This window comes from Lissotriton vulgaris, chromosome 8, assembly GCF_964263255.1.
Source record: "Lissotriton vulgaris chromosome 8, aLisVul1.2, whole genome shotgun sequence".
NCBI lineage: Eukaryota > Metazoa > Chordata > Amphibia > Caudata > Salamandridae > Lissotriton > Lissotriton vulgaris.
In genome coordinates, this window is record NC_141696.1 from 887,348,762 (window position 1) to 887,366,810 (window position 18,049).

Genomic DNA, 18,049 nt, shown 5'->3' on the forward strand with positions numbered 1-18,049 from the left:
TTTACTTTTGAGGAACCTTGGGGGCTAAGGAACCCTTCTGGTACCTCCTGTAAGTCCTACAAAGTGGGATTCAAGAGAGCTGGTTGGAGGCCCAGTTCCCTTTCTCTACCACTCTGCAAATGCAACTACTACTTAAAAAAATGATAGAAATTTACTGAAAAATACAAAGGTTACAGGTTTTTTAAAGTTAGGAATTAGCTTTTAAAAAACATTAAACATATTTTAATAAAGAATGGTACAGGGACTTTATAGTTAGACTTAGGTTTCACCCATACAAACCATTGAAATTCAGCAATTATAGCTAACTATAGCTCATGCCCCCGCAATGCACTGCTTATGACCTCACATATTAAATCACTCATGAAATGGGCAGAGACATCACTGATCACATCTTAAATGACATCACTGATGGCACCATACAGTGAATGTAAGTATTTAGAGTTTATGATTGTTAAACATATATACTAAGATACTAAAAAACGTAACGCAGTATACCAGGTGTACTACTAATGAGTCATACTACTTTTAATATATATTATGTGTTTGGCTGTATGACTGTATACATCCTTGTGCATATGGGTGTGTGAGTGGCTGTATGGGTGTATAAGTGGTTGTGCAAGTAGCTGTGTGGGTGAGTGAGATGCTGTGTGACTGTATTATTGAGAGAGGAAGTGTGTTAGTTGATTTATGGGTGGGCGAGTGACGGTATACGTGGCTCTGTCTGTGTGTTGTGACTGTATGGGTGAGTGGGTGTCTGAATGGCTGTATGAGTCAGTGACTTGGAGTGTAAGTGGCTGTATGGGTGAGTAATTGGCTGTTGGAGTAGGTGTTTCTGTAAGTGACTTAGTGTGTGAGTGACTGTATTGGAAAGTCAGTGTCTGTGTGAATGGCTGTATGGGTAAGTACTGGAATGTGTGAAAGGTATCTTAGTGGTATTGTGAGGGAGTATATGAGGGTTTCCATGGGTTAGTGAGTGGCTGTGTTGAGAGGCTGACTGGGTGTTGAGTGGGTGTGTGACTTTGTAAGTAAATAAGAGGGTGTTTGAGTAGCTGTATGAATGGGTTCATGGTTATGTGTTTGGCTATATGGCTGAGTAACTGGTTGTGTTGAAAGGCTGTATGGATGAGTGAATGATTGTGAGTGGGTGTGCAAGTGGCTTTATGGAAGACTGAATCGGCATGTGAAAGCTGGTATAGGTCTGTAAATGGGTATGTCAGTTGTTTTACAGTGGTATGTGAGTAGGCGAACCAGAGGTTATATAGTTGTGTGAGTAGGTATTTGAGTGGTTCTGTCAATGATATCATCAGTGATGTCATTAGAGATGTCATCAGTGAAGTCATCAGTGATGTCACTGACCATGTCTCATGAGTGATATAAAATGTGAGGTCATAAGCAGTGCAGTGGAGGGGATGTATGTTATAGTTAGCTGTGTTAACTATAACTGCCAAATTTCAGTGGTTTCGTACACCTGAAATCAGACCCTAACTATAGCGTCCATTTAACCATTGTTTTTTGCATAAAGTTCTATGTTTTTTTTAAATTCTATTTGCTAACTATACCGGCCCTTTGACCAATGCTTTTTTCAGTGAATTTATAAGCTAATTCCTAACTTTAACATTCATGTATCCTTTGTTTTTTCAGTGAATTTCTATGCTTTATAACTAGTAATCATTTTTGCAGGGTTGTGGGGAAAGGGGACTGGGCCTCTAACCAGGTGCCCGGAATACAACTGTATAGGACTTACATGAGGTACCAGGAGGGATTCTTGGCCCCCAAGGTCCCTTAGGAGTAAAGTAGACTTCATCCCCCAACCAGTAGTGCACCACGAGCCATGTTTTCAGAGTGGTCGCAAAAGGGGACGTGGCCTCCAAAGACCTCTTAATAATACCGGGGAGGAAGTTCCTTTGGCTATTGAGGGTCCTTGGGGTCAAACTACCCCTCCTGTTACCTCCAGCAAGTCTCACACAGTGGGTTTGTTGTGACGGTTTCGCCCATGCCCCCTATCTCCACCACTCTCAAACTCGCCTTCTCATCCCCCTCCGGGCCTGGTCTCTCCTTTGGGGACCGTAGGGGGCGCCTCAAGGTCCCCATGGTCCCCGCCAGCTCCCCATCTCCTGTGGGAGTCAGCATTGCTTTTACAGTCAGGTAGCTGCTGACATGCAGCTCCCTGTGTCTAAAAGCAAAGTGTGCTCTCATTTGAGCAAGGAACAGCAAAATGCTCTTGCTTGCTCAAAGTTGACCACACTGTTTGCTATGGCAAGGCGAGAGTGGTGCTCCAGCCAAGCCATAGCAAACAGCAATTTCCAGGAGTGGGGATCCTGGGACATTGCTGGGGCCAGCCCTAGGGTGTGGCAATCCCCAGGGCCATCTAGGGCTTTTGTAGGGTAGCTGCATGGCCCTTCTCCTTAAGTCATATTTGCCCAGGGGTAGAGGTTGTCCCCTGTGCCAGGGGTCTGTAATGGACATCCTTAGTGATTGTATTTGTGTCCTGGGAGGTGGCGGTCCCTGGGGCAGAAGGAGAGGCACTATGGTCTCACCCCCCCGGGGCAGGGCGGGCTACAATGTACCCCTACATCATTTTAATTAGCCTGTGGGAGGTGGCACTCCCTGGGATAATAGAGTCTATGAGGCTCCCACCACATTACTACAATTAGCCCCGGGGAGCTGGCAGTCCCTGGGACTTTGTTAAGCTTAATGAGGGAGGGCTGTGCCGCCCTGCTTCTATATTTATCATATGCCCACGGGACCTGGCCCACCCATAGGTTATTGTAAAGCAAGAGCTGGAGCCTGTGCTAGTTTTTCTTTTTTTATGCTCCAAATTTACGATTATCGTAATTTTGCTACTATAAATAAACGTTAATGCTGTGGCAGGGTCCCAGGGAGACCCCAACACCATTGCTTGAGGGTCAGGGTATTCCTACCCTGACCCCTTTTCTTTATTTTCAATTTGATTTTGAGGTGCCTTGTGGCCCCCCTCCGAGGCCATAATTTGCCCCGGGGACCCTATCCCCCGGGGCATGGCCCTTTTTTTAAAATGTTTTTATTTATGAGGGGGGCGGCCTTGCCCTCCCTCCTGTGGCCAGTTCTGGCCCGGGGACCGCATCCCCGGGCCGTTTCTTTAAAAAAAAAATAATAATTTGGGACGGGGCCACTACTAGCCCCAGGGACCCCATCCCCGGGGCCGGCCCTCTTTGTTGTGGACCTTGGGGGTGGTCCCTAATCGCCCCATGGTCCCACCGGCTCCCCGCATCCTGCGGGAGCTGGCATTGCTTTTCCATATGGGGAGCAGTTAACATGCTGCTCCCCATATGGAAAAGCAATTTGCTTTGCTTCATTGAAGCAAGAGCAGGTTTCCCTTGGCAGGTTTGCCATTGCGAACAGCAGTGTCCTGGGGGTGGGCACCCCGGGACACTGCAGGAGCCGGCCCTGGGGGGTGGCGCTCCCCAGGGCCTGTACAAGGCTCCAGGAGGGGGCCGCTCTGCCCCCTCCCACATTTTTCAGATGCCCTGGGGGTGGCAGTCCACAGGGCTGGGGGGGCCTGAGAGCCCCCCCCACCCATTTGTTTAAAGCCCCAGGGGGTGGCGGTCACTGGGGCTGCAGGGGGGCCCCGTGAGCCCCCTGCATACATTTAATTCTATGCCCGGGGGTGGCGGTCCCTGGGTCTGGGGGGCCTGAGAGCCCCCATACCCATTTGTTTAAAGCCCCGGGGGTGGCAGTCCCCAGGCTGGGGGGCCCGTGAACCCCCCAAACATTTAATTCTTGCCCCGGGGTGGCGGTCCCAGGGGCTGGGGGGGCCTGAGAGCCCCTCCCATACATTAAAATTGAGGCTCGGGGTTGCGGTCCCCAGGGCTGGGGGCCTCAGAGCCCCTCCAGTTAACATTTTAAAGCCCTGGTGGTTTGTGGCCCCCGGGGCTGAGAGCTCCGGGTGTGGCAGTCCCTGGGGCGGTGTAGGGGTGATTGGGACCCCCACACACTTTTTTTCAATAATGCCCCCGGGATTTGGCTCCCCGGCGGCAAATTTACATATTTTCTGCGGAAGACCGCATTTCTTTTTTTTTTATATCGCTAGGATTCACGGATTGTATGCGAATCCCGTCATTTAAAAAAAAATATGTTTTGTGGGACCCCCTGAGCAGGCCTAGGGGGTCAGGGTGTGTCTACCCTGCCTCTTTTTTGCGTTTTAACATCCTGCTCTCATGGGGCAACATGTTCTAATAGCTTTATAGCCCCTGTAGTTTGACCTTTAATGCTGGTGTGGGTCTTTAATGGCTGGTATAGCCCGCTACGCCGACCTATAAAGCTATATTAACAGCATTATTCATTTGAGTATTACTATGAACAAAACAATCAAGCCCATGTGGGCAGATGGTGATACTAATAATATACAAGGTGTACATGATAACCATGGTAAACAGATAGCAAGATAGTGGAGATGAAAATTGAACACTATAAAGAATGTAAACAAACCTACTGAGGACTCACTCTGAGCAAAAATTAATCGATCATCCAGTAATAGCCTGCAAGCAATCAAGCCTAAGTGGTCATAACTGACTCAACCTAATTGTCTCTTCAAATTAGGTGATACACCTCTAAACAAAAAAATGTAAAACACCAACCACCATATTCAATAAAATGTCTGGTGACGGAAGAGTAAGATAAAATGCCCTAGTCAAAACTATCTCACATTCACTACAGCAACACTAGGTGAAGAGAGTTCCTACCTCTCTTCCCTGTGAAAAAACTGAAAAGGAATTTAATTAAAATGGCACTATAAAATGACTATACTCCTAAGCCCAAAAGGCCAACAGGCAGTTGATAACAGCAAACAAACATCAAGAGGCATCAATGAAGAACATTATGTCCAATTAACCAAGATGCACTGCTTGTTCTTCATCTAACTTTAAAACCAAAAATTGAATTTAGGGTTGAGATCAATAATGAGGCATGACTCTCTCTTTCTGAGTTTCAACAAAATATCTCCCCCACTCAGGTCCACATCAACCTTCTCAATCCCTTAGTATTGAAGTAACTCATGATTGCTGTAATGATACTCTTCAAAATGTCTGACCAACAGGCTATTGTTTGTCATGATTCCCTATGGCTCTCATGTGCTTTAAGATCCTCATATGTACTGGGAAAATTGTATCACCAGCATATCTCAGGCCACAAGGGCAACAGAGTATGTAAATCACAAATTTTGTACTACAAGTTATGAATTGGATGCTTTGCTTTGGTTTCTCAGTATAGGGTACATTGTAGCTCTTAATGCTTTTTGATTTTCTACATGCTTTCCACACATATAAATAATCTTCCCAACTAATTGAGACCAGTCTTAGTTCTATTTGTGATGTATCATTGCCCCAGAATGTCACTTATTGATCTGCTCCTGCAATAAGTTAGGCGGGGTTTATCTTTAGCTAACTTACCAATGATACTGTCACATTTGAGCAGATCCCAATTCTTCTCAAAAACCTTCCTAACACATCCTGGTAGCTTATTGTGAGTGCTGACCAGCCTAACAACCCCTTCTTGTTCCATCTTATTCTTACTTCCTGTGCCAAATAGCATCTGATCCCTCAACTTCCCTCCTACCTTGCGAATTGCAATATTCAGAACCAAGTTAGGATAGCCCCTTTCTTTAAACCTAGCATGCATATTAATCTCTCATCACTGCAGATAAGTTTGGCTTGCATTAGTTCTCCATACGGGATGCTCCACTTCAAAGGGCTAGGATGGCTGCTGAGAGAGTGAAGAAGGCTATTGCTTGCTGTTTGCTTACCATACAGCTTAGCCACCAGTTTATTTCTGGACACCTCGACACACGAGTCCAGGAAAATAATGCTCATTCTGCTCATATTATAGGTGAATTAAAGGTTCAACTTGTTGTCATCCAAGTGGTCAACAAAATCAATTGCATTGCCTCCTCACCGTCCCATATGACAAACAGATTATTGATAAATCTTACCCACATTATGACCCTGTTGATGTAATGAGTAAGATTTAGTGCCATGGACACTTGCTTGTACTACCAGCCAATCATGAATTTGGTATAGCTGGGGGCAAAGCAAGTGCAGATGGCAGTGCTCATTGTCTGTCTGTACAAACTCCCAATAAAGAGAAAAATATTATGGCTCACACAATATTTCATAATTGGAAGTAGCATCAATGTATGTGCATAATAACAGTTTGGCGTGGCTCTTAAGAAATGTGCTCATGCAGCTACTCCATCGTGGTGAACTATACTAGTGTACAAAGGAGATACATCTAATGTTATTAACAGATACTTTTCTTCCCAATTAAGTCCCCTTCTGTGTGAGATGGTAATGTGGGCAAATGTGTTGAAAAATAATCAATGTAGCAAGAGGTGTTCTCTAGGAAGTTTCCCCTGAAAGAGACAACAGTCCTCCCTGGGGGTTGCATCATAGACTTGTGTACCTTGAGAATTAAATACCGAACTGATGTATGAGGGTGATTGTTTTTAAGGTAGTTGCACTCCTCGTATTCAATCAAGCCCTTGTTTCACCATTTCACAAACAGTGACCAATACTTATCAACAGTGTACTTGTAATCGTCGTGGCTTATATGTGTTTGTCATCAAGTTATCTTTGTGCTTCAGATACGTACATTATTAGGGCATGATAACTATATTTCCCACTTTGTCTGCAGGGTATATTACAATCTCTTAATCACTTGCTAAAGTTTCAATTGCCCTGCATTGACACCTTGTATATTGTCCTTAATAGTGAACTTTCTAAAACTGAGCTTTTTAAGATCACATACCATTTTTTCCATGAAAAGCATCAATCAAGGCCTTGTAGGAGTTCTTCAGAACTCTGCAAAGTGACAATAAACTCCACCATGTTACGCGGAGTTCTGCAGAGTGTAGAGTGTTTTAGGTTGCACCGTTCGTACTGATTTTTAGCTCTGGGTGTTTGCCTCATGCTGGAAAATCCACGCGAACAGCACCATGAGCAGCACAAGAGGGCGCTGCTTCTTTCTGCCACTTTAGCGGATGTTCTACTTGAACAGAAGCTTCCTCAACATGAACGGAAGCCTTTCTCTACATGAGCAGTAGTTGACATTTGCAACCGCCTGTGTTGAGAAATCTCGCTGGGAGGATGTCTGGAGTAAGATTTTTCTCGCGTTGGTGAACGCGAGTGAGGAAAAAACTCTGCTCCACTACACGGAGCAAAGTTTTACAGAACTTTGTGCACCATGTGAAGCACCAAGTGGGAAAATCTCTGCAAACTCCCCGAGCTGAGTGGAATTTCACGCCCAGGTCTACGTCAATCACATCATATGTAAGCATTGGCTTATATTTCAATTTATGTTTGAGGACATGTTTGAAACTTGGTATCTAGTTGGCAGAGGTTTGCACCCTGTCCAAGTATGGACCCCAATCCTAGTCAGGGCAAGTCAGTTACACAACCTAAATTAACTTCTTCTCACCCTCTGGTAGCTTATCACAGAGTAGTCCGGCTTAAATTAAGAGGCAATGTGTAAAGCATTTGTGCATATTGTAAGTACAGTAACACATTCAAAACACTACAAAAAGAGTCCACACTGGTTTAGCAAAATGGAGAATATTTATATGAGTAAAGCAAGACCAAAATGACAAAAATCTAATTAGCAGAACTCGAGATAAGAATTTTTAAAGAACAAGCTGCAATATAGTACTTAAAAGTATACAGTGTTTAGGGGTAACTTGAGGCCGCACTAGACTGAGGTAAATGCAAACATTTAGGCCGATGAAGGGAAGGCCGGCTACTAGACCCATGCACAGCCCACTGAAAAAGTACCTTGGATGGAGTAGGCGTCAGCATCAAAGACTCAATGTGTTGGTTCTAATTCACGCAGTTGGGTCAATACACTGAAATCGAGACTCGCAGCCCATTCCCTCGTAATCATAGAACCCTCTACGGTGCCAGCGCTGTTTCATTGTCCAGCCTCTCAGCAGTGTCTTCAGATCGGCTCTGCGTATTTGTTGAGCCTTGAGAAGGGACTGCGTCATTTATTGATCTGCACTGCGTCGGAGTCAAAGGGCACTGCCTTGGTTTCGATTGGCACGCAGTCATCACTGTGACAAATTTGAAACAAAAACAGCTGTTCTTATGCCCAGGAGTAAATTGGCACCTAAGCTAAGTGGGGACTCACAAATATTCCAGCAGCTGAAGCAGAGTTGAAGGAAGTGTTGAGACTTCAAGAACTGGGGGGAAGGCCGTTGGTCCAAGGATGAGGTCCTGGGCCCAGTCCTCACTTCATGAGGGGTGTGCTACGGTGCACCCTCATTTCCTCTCTGACTGGGGCAGCCTCCGGGCCCTGGCCCACCCCAGAGGCACAATCAGTTCCGGCAACAGAGCATGTGCTTCATTGCTGGTCTCGGGAGAGGTAACCCAGCTTTACCCAACCATAACTCGGGCCCCATCTGCCAATTTTTTATGCTTTTGGTGTCATTTTGTTCTCTTGGTGGCAAGCCCTAGCTACCTGGGACCCTTTCCTCAGGTTTCCCAGTCTACAAGGTTGACACACTCTACAGGGAGCTGGGTTCACTGGCTCCCTGCACCAACCTTTTGCTTTGTTTTCTCTGAATGTCTTTCTCCCTGTGCAGTGCCCAATCTTTGCCCCACCTGGTCCTTTGGGGGCATAAAGGGGTGGGGGGGGGCAGCTTCCCTGGTCCTGGGGGCAATCAAAGGCAGAGTACTTAATCCAGTGGGCAGTCAGGGGGTTCTTACTTTTAATTGGCTATGGCACCAGCCTCCAGTTCCAGTGTTCTACAGAAATGAACAACAAACAGAGAGCTCTCCCTCTTGTGCAAGACCGATTCAGTGGGGACTGAAGGTGCCAGGAGGGCTGCACCCCTTGCCTATCCTGATGTGCCACATTATCACTCTGCCCCTGTTCCAACCTCCCTGCACAGTCTTTTGTGATAGCTCAAAATAGCATCACCCAGGAGTCACTTTTCATTTGTTTTCTTGGGGTCTCAGCTCCACCCCTCGCTGACAACACTTCCAGGCCCTGCCTCAGCAAATCTTCAAAGAAGTCCCCCTATGGTTTGTCTCCAGAGGTCTGGACTAACTCCTTTGTCGAGTGCACTTGGCCCAGCTCTCTTCCTGGCACAGGATGATGGCTGGCTGATTGATGCAGAGCAGTCCACCCCACCACTTCCTTCTAAGGAGCTGAACTAACCAAGGGTAATGCTCCATGTGTGAGTTGTGGCCTTTGCTCCTTCTGCTGGACAGAAAAGGACTTAGCCCAGCCCTGCAGGGTGACAAAAAGCATGGGCTCTGATCCTGAACTGAGTCAGAGAAATATGACATTCCTGGATAATCCATAAGCTGCACAGATTTGCTATTGGACTTAACAGAATTGTTCTTTTCACACAGGTTACAGTATACATTAGTGCAATTCTTGAGTCTCTACCCCAAAGAGAACTGAAGCTGAGTATAATGGAGTGTCTCCGCAGTTAAACAGTAATGCACACTGACTATGTTCACACCCACATTTTTAAACATATTCCAAGTCACTATCGAACTCTGCATAGTCCCTTCTGCGCCAGTCTATCTGGGTGCAGTTATTGTGCTGAGCACCACAGGAGTCTCCTATGCTCAGCCCTCTCATGGGTGCTCACCTGTGTGCGCACGTGTACATATATAACCAGCCCAGTGACCCTTATCCTTGCTGTGCTGCAGCAGCCTTATTGTAAAAGACAGATGCTGGCACTATCCACACACAGTCCATTTTACCATGACTTTGCAGTGTTTGAGTCACAGGTTATGGCTCTCCCACAGTAAAAGGAAGGAAACTAAGTGGTCAAAAAGTGAAAATACAGGCACATCAGATGGTCAAAACCACCTTCTCACAGTCTCGCAATTCACACTAATTCTCGCAGCAGGCTTTATTCTTCGTCAACGTACAAGCCCAGTGATCTACTGCCAAGATTCACCAGCAACGTTTTGTAACGTTCTCCTACCTGAGGGCATAGAAGAGGTGGGACGAAGGCGCACAGGAAGATGAACCGGTACCAGTCAAGGCTTCCCCTCTGGAAATCAGGCTCCATGATTCGAAGACCATTTCCAGGCATTAGGCTTGAGAGTTCTCATCCCCCAGAGGGGGGGCTCCAGAAGGGTGCTAGACGGCAGTCTCACTGCCACTGGTCCCTCCTGGAGGACCCAGAGGTACCGCAGGAGTCTTCAGGCCCTCAGCCTGGCCCATTGGGACTGGGATGAACCAGGTACCTGGCAGCAAGGTAGGGTCACCCCACCTGCATGTCGGCTGTCAGCAACAGGGCTCAACCACTGCGGTATTGAGAGTCCCTGCATTTTACGGCTTCCCCAAGCCGCGCCGGTGGGCTGCTGGATAGCCTAACCCCTGCCCTGGTGGGAGGCACCAGAAGGTAAGAGCAGGGAGCCTCCCCATCCCCATCCAGCACCCTCACTGCTATAGAGGAGCAGGGTTCCTCTCATGGCCCCAGTTCCTTCTCTTCCAGGTTGCCCTGCTGCATAAGAAGAGCTGACCCTCAGTGGGCCCAAACCCCCCTAAGGCCAGGATTCGGCACGGGTGGGCCCAGGGCAGTAGAGCCTTCAGGGGTGGTCCCAGCCTGTGGGGGTGGCACTGTCATTTGGTTTTTCCCCACGTAGTCTTGCTGGATGAGCATGGGTTCCATCTTGGGAGGGCTTTCCTTGCGCCCCTCCCAGAAGGCAATGTAAAGAAAAAAACCTTGACAACCTGATATTAAATAAAGGCCATGCATACAAAGAAAAAGTGGTATTCTAAATTAGTTTTAATTTTATTTTTTAGATGTAAAATTGATATTTATAGAGCTGATTATTGGATCCCGATACAAAAACGATAATTACAAAGTGAGTCCTTAATAGGACTATTTCTATTCAATAGTCAAATACTCTTTCTGTCCAATTATAAAAAACAAAATATGAAATAACAAAATAAATGCTCAAACAATATCATAGGACTGACAACAACTATGGTACAATAATAACATGTACTTAATATATTAAACATAAATACATCTTAATAGAAACAGCAAACAAATACACACATATAACATGCCATGTAATACATATAAAATACAAAAATATATATACAAGTAAAATGGTGATATAATCTGATTCTAAGGTGGATGTCTTTACTTTTCAATCATTACAATCCATTGGTTGCATGATACATCAAGCACTGTATATACTCTTCTACTTTCATTTCGGCGTGATCCCACATATTCTCCTGGAAGAGCCACACATGAATATGTAAGAAGAGTAACCCGGAGAACAAGAAGCTATTATGGATTGATGATTCTATTTCTATATATCCGGTATTTTGAAAAAAGGGAAAACTTGAAGTAAAAAGGAAGTTTTCAGAAACTCAACCAGGGATTCAGAAAAATTCCTGCTGGTCATGTTGATATCTGTCAAGATGATCAGCGCTCTTTCGCAAGTATACGGCAGGACCACTGTAATTTACTCCTTGTATGTTACTTTTTCCTATTTCGTTATTGTCTCTACATCCAGGTTTATCTCACATTATTAGTGAATCCAAGCTAGACCCAATGTTCGTATCTCAACAGCCTTTGAGCCAAATGATAATCTTGTTCCACTGTTACCGTGTAGTGGATATTTGCAACAGAACCTCCCAAACCGGGGAATCAGAACCCCAGAGGGGCTAGGCTTGGGGTCACCCTAGTCCCCGGTCCCTCATGTATACATCGGTCTGGTTCTCCCAGGTGGAGGAAGCCGCCCCATGCCCGGTCCTTATCCAAGCACCCCAGCGGCCATGGACGGCTCCACCAGCTAGAGCACCTGTGGTGTGTTCTGTCTGAGAGGTGGCCCGGTTTCAGGCTGGCACTACCAGTCTCTCAGGTCGTTTCACCATTAATGATCCTTCTGCAGGTTCACCTATGGAAACCTTGTTACGACTTTTACTTCTTCTAGAAAGTCAAGTTTGATTGTTTGCTCGGTGCTCCACCAGGGCCATTGCTGACCCTGGCAGGGCCAATCCAAGGACCTCACTAAATCATCTAATTGGTAATAGAGACAGGCAGTATGTAAAAAGGGCAGGGCCTTATTCAATGTACGCTTATGACCAGCACTTACTTGGAATTCCTCATTCATGGGAAATAATTGCTATCCCTATTGTGAATGGAGTTCAGCAGGTTAGCCACATCTGTCGGCTAAGGGTAGACAAAAGCTGATCCATTCAGCAGAGCTTGCCTGCTGCCCCGGACCTTTAAGAGCATCAAAGTCTTGTTATTGCTCAATCTTGTCAGGCTAAACACCATTTGTCCCTCCAAGAAGTTGAAGGCTGACTGCTGGGGGTTACATAACTAGTTAGCATGGAGTCTCATTCATTATGCACACCCAGACCTGACATTTCAGCGCCGGGACGCCTCCTAGTTGAGGCAGCTGTTCGCGCTTTATAAATACTAGTATTATTATTATTATTATCGGAATTAACCAGACAAATCACTTTACCAACTAAAAACAGCTGTGCACCACTACCCACAGAATTGAGGAACAGCTAGCAATCTGTCAATCCTTTCTGTGACCTGGCCATGTGAGGTTCCTGTGTTGAGTCAAATTAAGCTGATGGTTCCACTCCTGGTGGTACCCTTCTGTCAATTACTTTAGGTGTCAGCTTACCAACCATACTCCCCCCTCCAGAACCCAAAGACTTTGGTTTCCAAGATACTGCTCAGTGGGTCATGGAATAATGCCCCTGGATCGCTGGTCAGCATCATTTATGGTCGGACCCACTACAGTATCTGATTGTCTTCACCACTACCTCCCTGAGTCGGGAGTGGGTAATTTGCACGTCTGCTGCATCCTTGGATGTGGTAGCTGTTTCTCAGGCTCCCTCTTTGAAATCGATTCCTGATTCCCCATTACCTGTGGTCACCATGGTAGACACAGAAAGTACCATCAAAAGTTAATAGGGCAGACATTTGAATGTATTGTGTCGGTCATGGGTACAAGCAATCAGTCTGAGGCTACCAAGAGTCACAAAAGCGGTCTGGATAGACCAGATTGGTCTTGGTCTGATTAATGCACGCATCCTGGGAGGTCAGCACTCGTGGACATGCATTAGCTTTAGAATTACCACAGTTATCCAAGTAACAGATGGAGTGATAAAAGGAACCATAACTGATTAATGAGCCATTAATAGTTTCACCGTACAGGTTGCATGGCTTAATCTTTGAGAAAAACATATGCTTTCCACTGGCAGGGTCAACCAGGTATGCGCCCATGCTGGACAGGGGTTTGAAGCTGTGTGTCTATCCCGAATGACCTTGGCACCCCTCTGGAGCCTGCTGGGAAAGCTTAACCACCTAGACGGTTTGCTGCAGGGTACAGGGCACGTGTGGGCCTGGCAGTCTCCGCAGAAGGGAGAGGTTGGCGTAGGCACAGTCTGAACAAGATGCAGTGGTGCCCGCCCGGGCCATGGGCATAGCGCATGGAACACTCATTTCTAGCTGCTGCGGAAATGAACTGGGTGGAGGTGGGCAACTGTGTAGTTCCTGGGGGCATGGACCACCAGGCAGCATCCATGACCTGGCGCCTTCCTACCCCTTCCCTTCTGGTCAGAACACTGGCAGGTGCAAGCTGCCAAGGCTGCTTGACCTTCACTCTGATGGGTAGAGGAAGGGTATCTGTGAATGGTAGGCCCTCGTGTTGGACAGTCCCTGATGAGGTGGAAGCTCTTTGCTTGAAACAAAAGCAGAGGCAGGCAAATCAGTCCATCCCTAAATGGACCAAGCGCTCCCAATTGATCAGGGTATACAACGTTCGCCGGGCCCTCCTCAGACAGGCCACCATGTGCAGGGATGCCTACTTCAGGTTCCTGCCTGCTCTGGAGGATGGCAGGCTCAGACGAAAGGCCCAATGGGCAGGGTTTGGAGGCAGGTGTGAACCCAGGCCCCTGGGGGCCCTGGCGGCACCTGGCTGAGAACCACTGGATAGCAAGGGGGTCCAGAGTACCCTGTCCTTAGTAATTCAGAGGAAGGAAACTCACATTCTTGTAGGGAACTAGAGGCGCAAATGCATCCAACCTCCTAGATCCCTGACGGGGCTTGAGAATGCAAATGAGCCCTCACTGGGACTCTCCTGGCCCGCCCAGCCATCTGGTCATCCCTTTGGAAAGCATAGCATGCAACCACATGCCCGAGGGCTTGGAGCACCCCGAAAACCCAGGCTTGAGAAAATTGCCATCTGGTCGCTCTGTGCCCTAATAAAAAGGACTCCCACTACTCCTTGAACGGGTTGGGGATCTGTGGCCTGGGTGTTCAGAGTTCCAGCTGGGCCTCAGGCACAGGGCGATGAGGGGGGCCTAAAGGGAGCTCAGACCCATGACCTGCAGTTACCTTAACATGCCAGCAAAGCAGGGCAGGCCTCCCTGGGCCCAATGGACCCCTGATCCTGGTCCTTGGCACTGTGGCAGACCGAAGGATGAAGTCCAGGGCTAGAGCATCCACCCTGGGGCACAGTGGGCCCAGGGACCTGTTGGATCTCCTGGGTCTGGCTGCACAGGAGAGTCCTCACCCAGTCTGCAGGACCTTGTCCTGGGCGCTTTGCCATTCGGCGAGCCCATGTATGGAACTCAAGATGGGAGTGCCCCCAACACAGGGCATGCTAGGGCCCCAATAAGAGCTTCTGAACCCAATTAAGCAGGAGAAGCCTCTCGGTGCACAATAGAGTCCTGTCCAGGGCTCTAGGCAGTACAGCAGGCCGGAGGATGGAGCTCAGTGCAGGAGCATCTGCCTCAGGGCACTGTCAAACCTCTTGCACCCAGCCACGCAGAGGAGGCCTAACTGGGCCCATGGGACCCCGCCCCAGGTGCTTTGCCATGTGGCAGGCCCGAGGACAGAGCACAGGATGGGAGGCTCCACCACAGGGCCTGCCAGTTTCTCAGTCAGACATTCTGAACCCAGTCAAGCAGGGAACGCTTCCCCAGGCACAATGGACCCCTTTCCCAAGCCCTTGGTGATGTTTCAGGCTGAAGGAGAGAGCCTGGGGTAATAGTGCCCGCCCTGAGGCCCGATGGGGCCCCAGCCAGAGTTCCTGCACCCAGCTACAGAGGGGAGGCATCCCCTGGCCTGTGGGACTCTGTCCTGGGCACTTTGCCACATGGAGGGCTGAAGGATGGAGCTCAGGATGGGGACCCCCACCACAGAGCTCTGTACCCGGCCATGTAGGAGAAACCTCCCCGGGCCCAAAAGACCCCCATCCCAGGACCTTCATGGTTCGGCTTGATGAGGTTGGAGCCCATGAAGGGTGTGCCCATCTCATTTTCCAGAGGGGCCTGGTCAGAGCTTTTGATAGCAGCCAAGCAAAGGAAGCCTCCCCGTCCCAATGGAAACCTGTATGGTCACTTTGCAGTGTGGCGGACTGGAGGATGGAGTAGAGGATGGCGGTTTACACCCTGGGTCCTGGCCGGGGGGCCCAGTCGGAGCTCCTGAACCCACCCACACAGGGGAAGACTCCCCGGGCCTGATGAACCCCCATGCTGGCCCCTTCACTGTACGGCTGCCTGGGGATGAGGCACACGACAGGGTCTCACACTCCGGAGCCTGCTGGGAAAGCCTCCCCGGAGCCAATAGACCCACATCACAGGCCCTTCATAGTGCAGCCAGATGGAGGATAGAGCCCAGGGAAAGGGCACCCGCTCCAGGTCATGGCATTGCCTGGTCAGAGCTTCTGAACCAGGCCACATAGGGGAGGCCTCACTGGGCCTGCAGCACCCCGTCAAGTGGGCTTGGCCATGCAACAGGCTGGTGGACGGAGACCAGGACAGGGGCTCTTAACCCAGGGACCACCAGGGGGCCCGGTCAGAGCTTCTGAACCCAGTAAAGGAGGGAAAGCCTACTCAGGCCAGATGAACTCTGCCTCCTGGTACTATTGCCGTGCAGCAGGCTGTAAGCAGGCTTCAAATAATTTACTCACCCACTCGCTATGGTGAGTCAGATTTTGTCAGGTCAAGCTATATTTAGGGCCTACTTCACCGATTTGTCAAGTTGACTATGAGCACACAATTTGAGACCAGTTTACGTGTCACGTACGTTATAGTTAGGTCACCTAGATTAGAAGCAGTGGTTATTTGCACATCTCTGAATATGTGGGTACCTATACTAGCATGTGAATTCAATGGCAGTACTCAAAATGACTTCTGCAGAGGAATTTTCTGGACTATGCAGAGGACTTAGCAGTTCCATCCTCTACATATGCCCATCGTAGAAAGAGGGTGAAAACATTCCGCCCTCCACAACTTAGGGGATAAGTGTGGATCAACTCTTGAGTGACACATAATTTCAAGATTTTGAATGTGCATATTATGTGTATGTTTGCTTTATTTAATTGTGCATGTTAACACCTTGATGATATGTTGATAAACGTTTTGTAATGTCGATAACTTGTATGATTATTTGTTTACACTTCAAGCCTTCGGGCAGTGTGCTGTGCGTTCTGGTTCCCTAGTTAAACCTCAGGTTCTCTAGCTCTCAGACTAGTATTTGTAAGCACAGGGAGGACTCGCTCCAGGACTGCACTCAGATATCGTTCAACCATTGGATAAATTGAATCACATTGTCAAATAGGTTTGAAGTGTTCACTACAAACTCTTATCTAGATTTATGGTTCTCTGCCTACACCTATTGTGGTACACCATTGAGCAGCAATGTCTTCTGAAGAAATAGCACATATAACTGAAAACAAGCCTGAGACTAAAGCTTACACTACAGATCAGGCATCTGAAATATACCCTTTAATACAGGAAGTTAGAACCTCATCAGACACAGTTATGCAACAACTAAGACAACTTGAGTATCTCATCAAAAAAGAGATTAAACAACAGTCACATACAACTACCTTAATAAAATACCACAGGGTCAGATGTGTAGCTAGAGGGCTGAGAATTGCCATCAATCCAATGGTGTTTAAGTTGAACACATTATATATATATCAAAAGGGTATGCTATTCTTAACAAATTCTCATTAGAGCTTTTCCTTTTTAATTATTGAGGAACTATCACAAACATTGCAAAATTTAGCAGTGGAAATACATGAAATCAAAGATGCATTGGAGACTAGAGTAAGTTCAGAGTCCTGGCAAACCACATTGAATGACATTAATAAAAAATTGGACGCACATGCTAAAGATGTCCGAGACAGAAAATTTTGCAAATTCAAGCATGACACAATTGACTATACGTAGGACCAAGTTTATACCGGGGCAGAGGTTTACACCCAGAAATGTGTTTACAAGAAACCAGGCACAGCATCCTCTGAGGAGAGCGTAACTACAGAGAGTGGTACTGCTCCAACTGCAGCACCTATTGAAAGGCACACCACCGCCTTCTCAGAGTCTACTCAACCCAAGATTTCATTTTTGGTGGACAGCTAAGTGGTGAATCAACCTCCAAAAGCCTCTAGATCCGGAGTAACAACTTCGGCAAAACCTAGTAGAGGACAAGGAAATATTAACATTTCTTCCACAATACTAACTCCCACACAAAAGGCCATACTTAATAAAGGCACCTGCTTTATTCCAACATACCATACTAATCTTTTGGAGGCTGAGATTGGGTTGTTTAAATTCATGCACAAACTCCGCTTGTGACATTTCTTTGACAATCTTCCACCAAGTGGTAACAAATTGGTTAAAGCAGATTATCATGAACTGAAACCTAAGTGCACATTTATAGCTGTCGCTTGTCACAAACCTTTGAACAGCTTTGAAGCGGTGGTGAAAAAGATCTACAACAGCTGAACTTTTCAATCAATTCATGCGACCAACATCACATGCAGTGAACAAGATACACTTGCCAGATTAACTCAGAACAATGATTCAGTGTTTCCACCAGCTGACAAATGGGGATCCTTGGTTGTTATGGATCACAGATTTTACGAGGAGAAATTCAATTCCCACATGAAGGATAAGAACATGTATTTCCACTTGATAAGGATCCTACTATGGAGATCATGATTTATGTGAAACAGTTTCTTTATAAAGCGTTAGACTTGGCTTGGATCAGATAGAAAACAAGATG

The 18,049-nt window shown here is 47.2% G+C and overlaps 1 pseudogene; it reads right to left on the reverse strand.

The window, feature by feature from the left end:
- Positions 1 to 11,883: 11,883 nt before the first annotated feature.
- Positions 11,884 to 13,246, reverse strand: LOC147698144 (18S ribosomal RNA; annotated as a pseudogene).
- Between the last annotated feature and the right edge of the window lie 4,803 nt (positions 13,247 to 18,049).